Raw genomic sequence first — 13,457 nt, 5'->3', positions numbered from 1 at the left:
ATCTGGCTCTTCTGCTTACTTGGTCTGTCGCAATCCCGTTCAGTGTGGAATTTGCTCTTTTTAACTTTCCTTTTAAAATAGCCATTGCAGGTGAGTCCTATAACTAGAGACACCGAATTCGGTTGACAACAGAGGAGGATGTAGGCTGAGATGTCACCCCTTAGGACAGCGAAGGAGAAGGGATGATGGCAAAGCATAAGAAGGGGAGGAAGACTGGGATTCTTCTAAGGATCTGAACTTATTTTGCACTTATCCTAAAGGTCAAAACCAGACTCAAGCCATCCTCATTCATTTACACAGCTATGCATTATTTGTAGCTATTATTTTTCTCTGGTTCTTGGGTCTTTCTTCTTTATATGAAGTACATGATGTTTATATGTGTATTATAATGATCTATGATATAGAAATAGAGAGGAAATACTCCCTAAGACATTGTGTGAAGGGAGGGACATATTTCCCAAATGAAATTTACAACAGCAAAGCAGTTAGATCCTGCTGTCCTTTCCACTTATAAAAACATTAACTGGTTGAAGAGATCACCTCTCTTCGGTGATTTAATTTATTTACATTAAAATGTTAAGATTTATTTAGTTTGATTACAGGCCAGATGTCCGACTAGTGGCAGCCTTTTTAGTGAAATCATTATTCAAACACTGTCACTGCAGTTAACAATAAATAGAATATTTTACTTTTGATTAACTTCTCTGAGGCCATTCAGGATTGTACTGTAAGATGTGTAGCACTCTCTCACTGCGTCCTTTTTGCCAGTACAGTACATAGCACCATTTTCTTTTTAAAGCCGAAGAGCACACATTTTCCTAGTATCAAGGTCAGTATATTGTGACTACTGCAGAAAATACCATATGGTTTTGGTTAACTTGTCTTGGAGAATCTAATTAAGTAGTATTGAGTTGTTTTGTGTTTTTATTTTAGATTAATGTAACCAAGTTAGAACATAATATGAAGCAAAATATTTTAGTGTGGGTGCCTCACTAAAAGTATTCTCATGGATGTGAACAGTGCTTAGAGACTTACATGGACAAATATGTGGGTTTGTTTTTCTTTTAATAACCTACTCATTTGTTTTTTGAAAGTGTTGATAGGTGTCATCTTGACAGTTCTGGAGGCTAGAATCTTTTACTACTAGAACATCTGTCATATGGAAACTGGTAATAAAGGTCTCCTTTACTTTCCAGACAATATGTCTCAACCCTATTCTGGAAGAACTGCCTATAAGTGGTAGGATAGTTCACTTTCCATATTCACACAAATCTTTGTGGTTCTGTTGAGACTGTCAGCAGGCTTGCCAATTAATGATAGTTTGTTTTTTTTTCTTTTTGGTGATGTAGATATCAGTCCAGTTCCTAGTGCACTGAAGAGACAACCCATTCATTTCCTATAGCACACTGAGCAGTCACTCATCACCTGTGAGTGAAAGATGGTGTGCCCCATTACCAATCCCTTGAAGAGTACCAATACCTAATGTTTATGGATTTTTTTTATTGTACATAATTGTATCAGGGAATGTTTATTGATGTCTCATGCCCTTACAACATCCAAAATATGCAGCCATTTGCCAATCTTCTTGTGGAATCTGATGGCTAATTCGAATGCAGACTTCGAGTATGCACATGTAAACTTTTTTTAAAAGGCTCACAGAACTAGGCCCTGAAAGCATTAATGTGCAATACATACATTATAAGGTATGCTTGGGAAAAAAAAAAACTGTTTCCTGGGACAGGTGCACAAGACCTGCTTAGCATTCCTAGGAAGTCGTTTTTTAGAACGGTCTTTTTATGCCAACAAATGTTCCTGATGAGCTATTTCCATCATAATTTGCACTGCATGGAAGTAGAACAGGGCCACAGTCTAGAACATGCCAAAATGAGGATAACTAATAATAGTTTGTTTCCTTGCTGCCAAGGCTTCCCATGCAAAGCTCTACCAAACCACTATTATTTCCAAAAGTAGTTCCATTTAAGTCCCAGGAAGGGAATAATAGTTAAGTCCCAGGTAGACTGCATAGGACTACAAAAGGATCTCTCAAAAACTGGGTGACTGGGCAACAAAATGGCAGATGAAATTCAGTGTTGATAAATGAAAAGTAATGCACATTGGAAAACAATCCCAACTATACATATAAAATGATGGGGTCTAAATTAGCTGTTACCACTCAAGAAAGAGATCTTGGAGTCACTGTGGATAGTTCTCTGAAAACATCCACTCAATGTGCAGCGGCAGTCAAAAAGTGAACAAAAAGTTGGGAATCATTAAGAAAGGGATAGAGAATACAGAAAATATCACATTACCTCTGTATAAATCCATGGTATGCCCACATCTTGAATATTTCATGCAGATATGGTTGCCCCATCTCAAAAAAGATATATTGGAATTGGAAAAGGTTCGGAAAAGGGCAACAAAAATGGTTACGGTATGGGACGGTTTCCGTATGAGGTGAGATTAATAAGACTGGGACTTTTCATCTTGGAAAAGAGATGACTACGGGGGGATATGATAGAGGTCTATAAAATCATGACTGGTGTGGAGAAAGTAAGTAAGGAAGTGTTATTTACTCCTCCTAACACACGAACTAGGGGGCACCAAATGAAATTAATAGGCAGCAGGTTTAAAACAGACAAAAGGAACTGTTTCTTCACAGCTTGCATAGTCAACCCATGGAACTCCTTGCCAGAGGATGTTGTGAAGGCCAAGACTATAACAGGGTTCAAAAAAGAGCTAGATAAATTCATGGAAGATAGGTCCATCTATGGTTATTAGCCAGGCTGGGCAGGAATGTCGTCCCTCTGTTTGCCAGCTGGGAAGGGGTGATGGGATGGATCTCTTTATGATTACCTGTCCTGTTCATTCCATCTGGAGCACCTGGTATTGGCCACTTTTGGAAGACAGGATACTGGGCTGGATGGAACTATGGTCTAACCCAGTATGGCTGTTCTTAAGAATTTTACCAAGTGCTTTGAAAAATTATTTTTAGACAAGCCTTTACCACACCTGAAGTAGGAGAAAAACTTAAGAGTTTAATGTGCTCAAATCAAGGAGTCCAGATAATTTCCATCCCAGAATACTGAAAGAGCTGGCATCTGAAATTAATAGTCCAGTGTGACATTACGCCCAATATCCTTTACAGAGATATTGTTATGATATGAATATGGCATAACTAAAAAGATGTGTTTTGTGCAAGATAAAGCATGTGAGATATCATTGCAAAGGTTATGATTTGTTGAATGTAATTATCCTATTTGTATGCATGTATCATTTTTGTATCTAAATTTAGGAATATGACTGTATCAGTTACAAAAATGTTTGCACCTGGGGAACACCCACCAGACAAAATACAATCAGTCTGACTGATTAGCCGGGGACAAGTCAATGAACCATTAAGGAGGACAACAGATCTTTGAAGCTGCTAATCTCCCACTTTCCTGGGATGCTTCATAGGGCCGTTGTCTCATAGTTGCTTTGACACTGCAGGGTCATGTGATCATGTTACCTGGTACTGGACTCCATCTTGGACTATTAGTATTTTTCCACCAATAGGGGGTGGGGATCAAACTGGGAAACAACGAATTCCTGCCATATGTAATTCGATTTAAGGCAGGGAAGTGAATTAATCGGGGTTCATTTTTCACTGAATCCCTGACCAGGATGATTGCTGGAAAAATCTAAGAAACAAAGATAAAAAGGGGGTCGGGGGAAAAGGAACTAAGCCCAGGTTGGAAAAGGTGTCTGGCCTGTGAAAGCAATACCTAGAGTTTTAAGCTGCAAGCAAGAGCAGCTTGTCTTCAGGAACCTCTGCAGTCTGCCTAAAGCAACATTTAGGGTGAGAAATTATCACTTGTAACTAGCTTATTTAGCATATTAAGCTTAGTTTGCATGTTTGTTTTGTTTGCTCAGTAATCTGCTCTGATCTGTTTGCTGTCCCTTATAGTCATGTAAAATCTATTTTGTGTAGTTAATAAGCATGTTTTGTTTTCTCTAAAACCAGTTTGTGGAAGTCCTAACTGGGAGGCAAAAAGCTGTGCATATTTTCCTCCCCTTTGAGGGAGGAGGTGAATTTCAATTAGCTTATGCTGTACAGTTCCCTGGGCAGTGCAAGACAATATCATTTTGGCTTTACATGCCGGAGGATGTATGCACTTAAGTACTGGGCAATTCCCATGCAGAACTGATCTCCATGTCTGTGTCTTTCTGCAGCTGGGTGTGTCCCTACCTGTGTGTGTTCTGGAGGAGGCTTGAGGGCTTGGCTCAGCAGAGCAGTGTAAGGGAACTCAGACTGGTGGAACAGGCAGGTTCAGTGGTACCCCAGTACATCAGGTGGCACCCTGGAACGTGGGGAAGGGGTGGGTAACCCATCACATCAGGTTGTAAGAATTTAAAATAAATTTTGTCTATTTAGAGTAGTACTTAGGACTGGAGAATAGCAAATGTACCTGTATTTAAGAAAAGTCTGTAATTGCCTGGATCACTTTTTCCCCTGTTATTTTGACTTCAGTAGTATGCAAGGCTTTAGAACAAATTGTGAAAGAAAAAAATAATTAATTTCATAACGGTAAAGGGAAGTAACACAACATGGGTTTACCAGAGGTAGATCATGCCAGACTAATCTGATTGATTACTTTGAGAAAACAACTGATTTTTTTTTTAATATAAGGGAAGTGCCGTAGATCTAATGTATTTGAACTTCAGTAAAGCATTTGACACGGTACCACAAGGGAAATTATTAGTTAAAGTAGGAAAGATGAGGATCGCTGTAAGCAGGATAAGGAATTGACTAAAAGGGAAAAAGCAACAAGTTCTGCTGAAAGGTGAGTTATCACATTGGAGGGGGGTTACTAGGCGAGTCCCTCAAGGATTGGTTCTGAGATCAATCTTAGTCAATATTTGTATTAATTACCTTGGCACAAAACGCAGGAGTGTGCTAATGAAATTTTCTGATACAGAGTTGGGAGTCATCTTGAATACAGATGAAGATATAAGTATTAGATAGGAACATCTGGATGACCTCAAAGACTGGAGTGACAGAAATGGGATGAAGTGCAATAGTATAAAGTGCAAGGCATGCACATAGGGTATAATAATAAGAATTTCTTCTGCAGGTTGGGGACTTATCTGTTGGAAGTGACAGATGAGAGACCTAGGGGTGTGAGTTGATCACAGGGTGACTATCAACCACCAATGTGATTCACCTGTGAAAAAGACAAATGCCATCTTAGAATGTGTCAGGTGAGGCATTTCCAGTAGATAAGTATTAATGACATTGTATAAGGGACTGCTAAAACTGTGGACAATTCTGGTCACCCGTGTTCAAGAAAGAGGAATTTAAATTGGAACAGGTGCAGACAAGAGCTGTTAGAATGCTCAGGGAAATGGAGGGCCTGTCTTATGAGAAGAACTTAGCTTGTTTAGTCTCGCAGAAAGAAGACTGATTGCTCTATAAATATGTTGGGGGGATAAATACCAGGGAGAGCCAAGAGCTATTTAAGTTAAAGGACTGTGTTGACAAAAGGACAAATGGATATAAACTAGTCATGAACAAATTCAGACTGGAAATTAGAAGAAAGTTTTTAACTATCGAAGGGGTGAGGTTCTGGAATAGCCTCCCAATAGGAGTTGTGAGGGTAAACAATTTACTTAGTGTTAAGGGAAAGCAGGATAAATTTGAGTGGGATTGTATGGGGTTGCTTTTGACGGTGAGGGACAGGGCTCAACAGTCCTGAAGCTTGTTTCTGGTTTGTGTCTCACATCCCTAAAAGTTCATGCTTCAGGATTTCAGCTGGCCACCTGCAGGGGTCTGGAAGGGATGCTCCCCACCCCCAGAGTATTCTGGAAGTTTTCAGTTTTGTTGTTGTTGTGGGTTGTTTTCTTTTATCTTCTTCCACTGAAGCATCAGGGATGCTGGAGGTTGGACATTGGTCAGGGAGAGCCAGGACGTTGAAGTGGCATTGAGCATTCTTTCTCTCAGGTGCCTGGATGACTGGTTCTTCCTCTTGTGCTCAGAGTCTAATTCATCATCCATATGTGGGGTTGGGAAGGAATTTTCCCACAGCTCAGACTGACAGTGACCTTAGGGTTTTTTCGTCATTTGTAGTGAGTGGAAGCAGGTCACTTGCCAGGATTATCAGGGTATATCGCTCTCAAACATTTGGGGGCCTCTGGCACTGATGTACCTTAGTCCCGCCTATTCTCTGCCTGGGGCACATAATAGTCTAGTTTTCTGTGAGCTGTAATACTCTGGTCTAATTTTGGCTGCTGGATTTTTTTTTTTTTAAGTACGTGGCTGATGTTGAAGAAAAGCTGTGTGTGCCTAATACATAATTGTTCATAAGCAATTCATCCATGTGAAAATATGACTCGTGTATTGCTGCCAAGATCTGCAAGGTCTATTGTGATCTGATGAGTAAATGCTGGCTGCACAATTAAAGCTGCTTTAACGAGCACACCCAATTCCCTTGCTGTTTCAGAAATGTGAAGGGTCAAATTCATACCTTGGACAAATGCACACACTCCCATTGAAACCAGGGATCAGAATTTCTTCCTTGAAAAGGAGAAAGTGTGGATTTAATTTGCTTGAATAGTCTAAATAAGTCCCCCAACCCTCCCTTAAGATACTTTCTCTACCTTCCATTTGAACTCGTAGAACCTACCTTTGTTTACCTGGTATATTTCTGTAGATTTTTGATAAGCGTAGCTCAATCACAAGTAAAGGCTGTTGGCTTACATTTGCACTGCTAGCAACCTGAAGGTGATTATGTTCAGGCTGCATACTAATTCATCAAAGTTTCTCATACTCACAAATTTGGTTTCAAAAGGAGTTCATTGAATACTAGGAAGAGGAAGACCCTTTAGGCAATTTGAATGAGGGAGAAATGTACTACCACTTTGTTCAATCCATTTGAGAAATTGAGATCCAGAAGAGCAAAACAGAATGTGAGCAGTGTAGAAAAGACACATGCTGCCGGATTTGTGGTGTACTTTAACTTCACATAACCCTTGGTGGGGAGGGGTACACATGCACAAATCCAGATTTTCTCAGAGGGATTATGCAGATATAACAGGTGGCTTAATGTGGTCCATAATATGTGGCAGAGATATGATAAAGATCAATGATTGTAATGTCATATTTATTGACTCAATTTCACTTTCAAATGAATAAATTAAGGATTGTATTCTTTGAAGAAGTTTGTTTCAATACTTTGATGAAATTCTTATCTCAAGTTCAAATCAATGAGCAGCATCTTAAATACTTGATACTCTGAAAATGTGTTGTTTAATATCCCACCTAAAAGCTGTAGCATAGATGAATAAATTCTTTTTGAGAAGATCCCATTAGCATTTGACAGGTCAAGCCAATATCAGCAATATTTCAGTGATAGGTTTTTAGATTTCACAGAGATTGTACCAGGAAAGGGAATACATTAGATTTCTGGGCCAGTATCATTTCGGTAGCAGAGATGTGCGCGCGCGTGTTTGTGAGAATATCTTGCTAACAAAGGGCTTGGTCTTGCAGATCTTTACTCACAGGAGTAGACTGCAATTTGGTTAAAAGAAATTAGACATCTCTTTACTTTCTGTTTATTCATAAACTTTACCTATTGCCACTCATTTAAATTATGGTATTATTGGTGTTTGGCATTCTTATTGTTGCAGCTAGGGTGACCAGATAGCGCGTGTGAAAAATTGGCATGGGGGGGAGGGTAATAGGAGTCTATATAAGAAAAAGACCCAAAAATCGGGACTATCCCTATGAAATTGAGACATCTGGTCACCTTAGTTGCAGTCATTACTATCTCCTGGCAGGCTTCAATATAAAGCATTACCTTGTAAAATTAATTTGGGGTTCTTCAAAATGAAATGTGACATTCAATGAAACTTTGTCTATTGCAATGGGAGAGCCAGAACACTGAGCAGTTGGATCTTGCAAAATGGCACTCTCTCTTTTAGTGACGTGTTCAGTCATCGCTGAAAGTGTTCCCACAATGGTCATCCTAGTCATCTTCCTGTATGGTTCCTTAGTACCAGCAAGGAGGGGAATTATAGCCCACCCTGCTTATTGGAGTTCCAAATGCAAACCCTGCAAAGTAGCAGTAGACTGGATTGTCCTCCCAAACTTCTTACCCTCCCAAGACTACTATTTCTGCCCCACAACCACCATGTTCCTTATGGAAGATGCCAGAGTAAAACAGAGTTCCACAGTTTGGCACAGTCCTAATTGCTGAATCTGTTCCCATTTAAGGGAGGTCTAGAATCTCGACGATAGAAAATAAGTCACAGTCCTTTCTTGTGCAAGGAGAAATCCCAAACTCAGACCTTCATTCAAATAGGAGTTTTCCCATTGACTTCAATGGGCTTTTGATCAGGGCTGCAGTCTTTTACCTTCATTCTATAGAGGCCTTTTCAGGGCCAAAAGAAAAAAAGTCCTCTTTGCTCCAGAGAAGATACTAAACATTTTTTTTCATTCTTCTTTTTTCTAGAATGACATCAGCAGCATTTGCAGCCCATTTTTCCTCCAAGAAACATAAAAACTTTATTTATAAAACAAAACAGCCAAAAACCCTACCTTGAAACAAACACAGAACAACAAACACACACCTCCATATTTAAAAAAAAACCAAACCAAAATAACTCTGTGTAATAGCTTTTCTGTTGTCATACTCCGGCAGTTGTTTTCCCTTCTCTTATGAGGCTAACTGAATCTAGCTGCTTCTTGTCTCTGCTTATTAACCATAGTCTTTCTGGTGTGCAGCTCCAGTACTTTCTGACCTGACCATCATCTGTGCTCCTGAGGATGTACTGTATAACCTGTCACAATGACACCCAAAAATGCAGAGAAAAGTGGTCTTTGACCATTTAAATCTCAGAAAATAAAATGAAAAAGAGCGAACTTATTTGGTGCAATCATCCTAAACTTCTGATGTATAGATGTTCAACATATTACTAAACACTGCTTATAAAGAAGTAACAACTAATATATTCTTAAGCACGTTGTGGAAATCTAGTAATTTTCCTGCAGTCAACATCAGCCTCATGTGTAGTTGACTCTAAAAAAGGAGGAGTGGTGCTCCAGATTCCAGAGGTACACCTCTACCCCGATATAAAACGTCACGATATAACACGAATTCGGATACTATATATATATATATATAATATAGTAAAGCAGTGCTCCTGGGGGGTAGGGGTGCACACTCTGGCGGATCAAAGCAAGTTCATTATAACACGGTTTCACCTATAATACAGTAAGATTTTTTGGCTCCCAAGGACAGCATTGTATCGGGATAGAGGTTTACTTGGTGAAACTCCTGGAAAGTTATCTCTCTCTCTCTTTGTATCCCTCTATCATAAGTGTGTTGAGGTTTGAATAGCTCATCATGGAGTGGACTCTAATCAAATCATAGCTCACGTCTTGCAGAACAAGAGTTTCTAAAGACGCAGTAAACTTAAAAAGTAATCAGAATAAGTTTTGAAAGGATTTAATAGATTGTAGACTGGTGACGCTGCTGGTTTTTTTGTCAATGTCTCAATGGAAATCTGGCTTTATCTAAATAAGAGAGAGGAACTGGAACACACAAGTGCAAATCCCAAACAGTGATTCAGAAAAACTGGAATCTTTAATTACCTGAGCTAATATGGCAGATCCGAAATACAGAAGTTCATAGTTGAGTCCAGGATAGCAAGAAGAACCTGCAACATATGTTATGAAACATAATCCTGAGTAACTTCCTTCTAGCATTTAATGTTGAAGATCCAGATTTCTACTCCTAATCAGTCTTTGAGAAGGAGATTACATCAGAATGGTGGAAAACAGTGGCTGGAATGTTATAGAAGACTTGAATTCAGAATTTTCTCAGTTTTTAAAAGACCTGTGCTCCTGTGCAGCCAGCTCCGTATAAGTTTGTGTATACTTTTAGCATGTACAGATGGTTTTGGTCAAAATTTGTGATAAACCTAGATGTGACTAAAGGGGAATAAGCTGGTTAACATTTATCAGTATCTAATTGCAGGTACAAAAGAGGCATAACCAGTTAGTAGACTGGTGACTCTTTCTGGGCCTCATTCTTGGATCGAGACCAGTTATATTTAGTGTCGGACCTGAATATAGATAGTGTAAAGCCAGACTTGCTCTTTTATCTTCATACTCACCTGGAGCTGAATGAAGGCTTCAGCTCCTGAGTGCAAATTAGAATTGCCTTAGGACTGCCCTAATTTGTCTCCATCTGCCAATGGACCCAAAAAGTGAGGGATTACCAGAGCACAGAATCTCTCTGGCCATAGCAGGAGCAAGAGCTGGCCTGTGATGTTCTTGTATTTAATTGCAAGCTTTTAATGTTGGATAATTTGTGTGCTTTTTTATGTTTGACGAATGAAATTATTACTAAGTGAACAACATAGCATTCATTTTGTGTTTCATTTAATAAAGTCATTGTAGGGTGTTTTCCAGAAAGGGGTAGGGTGAGCTGCCTCCCCCTTCAAGGATGGGGAATATTGCAACAACTCAGCTACAAGGGCTTGATTTTGACCACCCTGCACTAGTTTTGCATTGGCATAAACCCACTAACTTGTGATTAATATTGGTGTAAGCAAGATAAGAATCATTCCATAGGTGTCGTAGTAAATGAAGAAAGTGCAGTTTTGTGATATTATCTTTGTGGTTTGTTGGTGTTTTTGATTATCTACGTGTTGCAAATTACTGAATTTTACAAATTAATGAGTTTTCCTATTAAAAGTATGAATTAGCAGATTTAATATATAAATAGCAAATTTACTATCTGGTTACTAATAGAGTATAGTATATCATTATATGGCAAGGCAATATCTGTTGTAGTAATGACTTACTTCCCATTAAAACCAAATTTTTGGCTCCCCTCTAAAAGTCCTTCGGAAAAGTCTTTCCAGCTTCATAGGTGGAGATCAACTTTTGTACAAATTTTACATTGTTTGACAAGGCTGCTTTTAGGAAATAAGACATAACATGCTAGTGAATTCAAAATGTATTGCACTGAAAAAGTTTTAGTAAGCTATGGCCTGTGAAGTAGAGTATTTGCACTGCGTAGTGTATCTGCATATTATGTTGAACGCTATTAAAATATTTGTAAAATGCAGCTAAATTATACACTTGACTATATTACATTGAACATATATTTGCATGCATTGATCATGATGTGGCTTTTGAATTAAATAATTCAGAGGAGCAGCATACTGTTATAAAGATTTTCACCTACTGTGTTCAATTGCACAAAATTAGATCAATGTAAATTTTGTAACTTAATACAAGGGTAAGGTAATATCTTGTATTGGACCAACCTCTGTTGGTGAGAGACCATCTCAGAAGAAGAAGCTCTGTGTGACTCAAAAGCTTGGACAGAAGTTGGTCCAGTACAAGATATTACCTCACCCACCTTGTTTCTCTAATATCCTGGGAGTGACACAGCAACAACTACTCTGCATACATTTTCCAGAAAGTATTTCTTTCAAAATGCTTTTTATTCCCAGATCGTTGAAAGTATAGATGATAAAAAAAGGAAGACTTACCGCAGTTTCACAGCTGTACTGATACTTGGGCATCGTGAACATGCTAAAGTGTTTGTGCTGATTTGTGGATTGGTTTTGTTTTAGTAAGGTGCTCTTTATAGACTTGGTATGAAGCAGAGAGACCTGAGAATGTGTTAGGACAGAGTGGAATTAGAGCAGCTGTTTAACTGTATAACGTAAATTTGCCAACAAGCTGCTGATAGTCATATAATTAAAAAATTTAGTGCTTATTTGCATGCTTGAACCATTAGGCCATGCTGCCACTTGTACCCTAACCTGCAATAATTTAATGACTTTTGGCTGTCCATTATTGGTCAGGTAATAATATGTGAGTTGCACACTATCAATCAGAGGCCTCTTTTTCTCTGTGCCTGTTGTCCAAGAAATAATTGTCTATTCATACATGGCCATTACTGGTTTGTGTCTTTCCAGACTTTTGCTCATGACTGGAAACACATCAGTCATTCCTATATGATCAGAAGATTAAGTCTGATAGGTTGACCTACTATGTATTCTTTCTTATAACTCTTGTTGCTAAGTAGCGGAGGCTAGAGAAGTACAGTACAGACAATTAAGTGATAGCTGAACACAGTTTGCTTAATTCAGCATTATAAAAATGTACAAGATGAAAACAGGAGAAATGAGGTGAGATTATGCAGGGCCTAGAAGGTTAGTAGTGGAGAGGTAAATATTAAAATGTTCCCTTATTGTTCTGGAGTTATAGTACTGCAACTCCAGTGACTTCAGTGAAATTTCAGCAGCATAGCTGTGGAGGACAAATTGGGCCTGGTCTACACTACGTGTTTAAACCGATTTTAGCAGTGTTAAACCGATTTAATGCTGCACCCGTCCACACAACGAGGCCCTTTATATCGATATAAAGGGCTCTTTAAACTGGTTTCTGTACTCCTCCCCGACGAGAGGAGTAGCGCTGAAATTGGTATTACCATATCGGATTAAGGTTAGTGTGGCCGCAAATCGATGGTATTGGCCTCCGGGTGGTATCCCGCAGTGCACCATTGTGACCGCTCTGGACAGCACTCCGAACTCGGATGCACTGGGCAGGTAGACAGGAAAAGCCCTGCGAACTTTTGAATTTCATTTCCTGTTTGCCCAGCGTGGTGCTCTGATCAGCACGGGTGGTGATGCAGTCTCAAATCCAAAAAGAGCTCCAGCAGGGACCGTACAGGAGATACTGGATCTGATCGCTGTATGGGGAGACAAATCTGTTCTATCACAGCTCTGTTACAGAAGATGAAATGCCAAAGCATTTGAAAAAATCTACAGGCTATGATACAGAGTCCACAGCACAGTGCTGTGTGACAAGCGTAACGGAAAGCCAAAGAATTAAATGGACGCTCATGGAGGGAGGGAGAGGGTACTGAGGACTCCAGCTATCCCACAGTCCCCGCGGTCTCCGAAAAGCATTTGCATTCTTGGCTGAGCTCCCAGTGCCTGAAGGGTCAAAAACATTTTCCCGGGTGGTTCAGGGTCTATGTCGTCAATTTACCACCTCTCCCCCCCGTGAAAGAAAAGGGGAAAAAATCATTTCTTGACTTTTTTTATATGTCACCCTATGTCTACTGCATGCTGCTGGTAGACGCAGTGCTGCGGCAATGAATAGCAGCATCCTCCCCCCTCCCCTCCCCGGTGGCAGACGGTACCGTACAAAAGGACTGATAGCTGTCCTCATCATTCTGTGAGTGCTCCTGGCTGGCCTCAGGTGAGGTTGGCTGGGGGTGCCTGGGTAAAAACAGGAATGACTCCCAGTCATTCCCGGTAGATGATACAGAACGGCTGGTAATCGTCTTCATCATAGCAATTGGGGGCTGAGTTCCATCAGCGCCCCTCCCCCTTTCATGTCTAAAGAAAAGATTCTGTCCTGCCTGGACTATCATAGCAGCTGGAGGCTG

This window comes from Gopherus flavomarginatus, chromosome 2 (assembly GCF_025201925.1).
Source record: "Gopherus flavomarginatus isolate rGopFla2 chromosome 2, rGopFla2.mat.asm, whole genome shotgun sequence".
NCBI classification, from domain to species: Eukaryota; Metazoa; Chordata; order Testudines; family Testudinidae; genus Gopherus; species Gopherus flavomarginatus.
The sequence above is the reverse complement of the archived record's forward strand: the minus strand, read 5'-3'. Positions refer to the sequence as shown.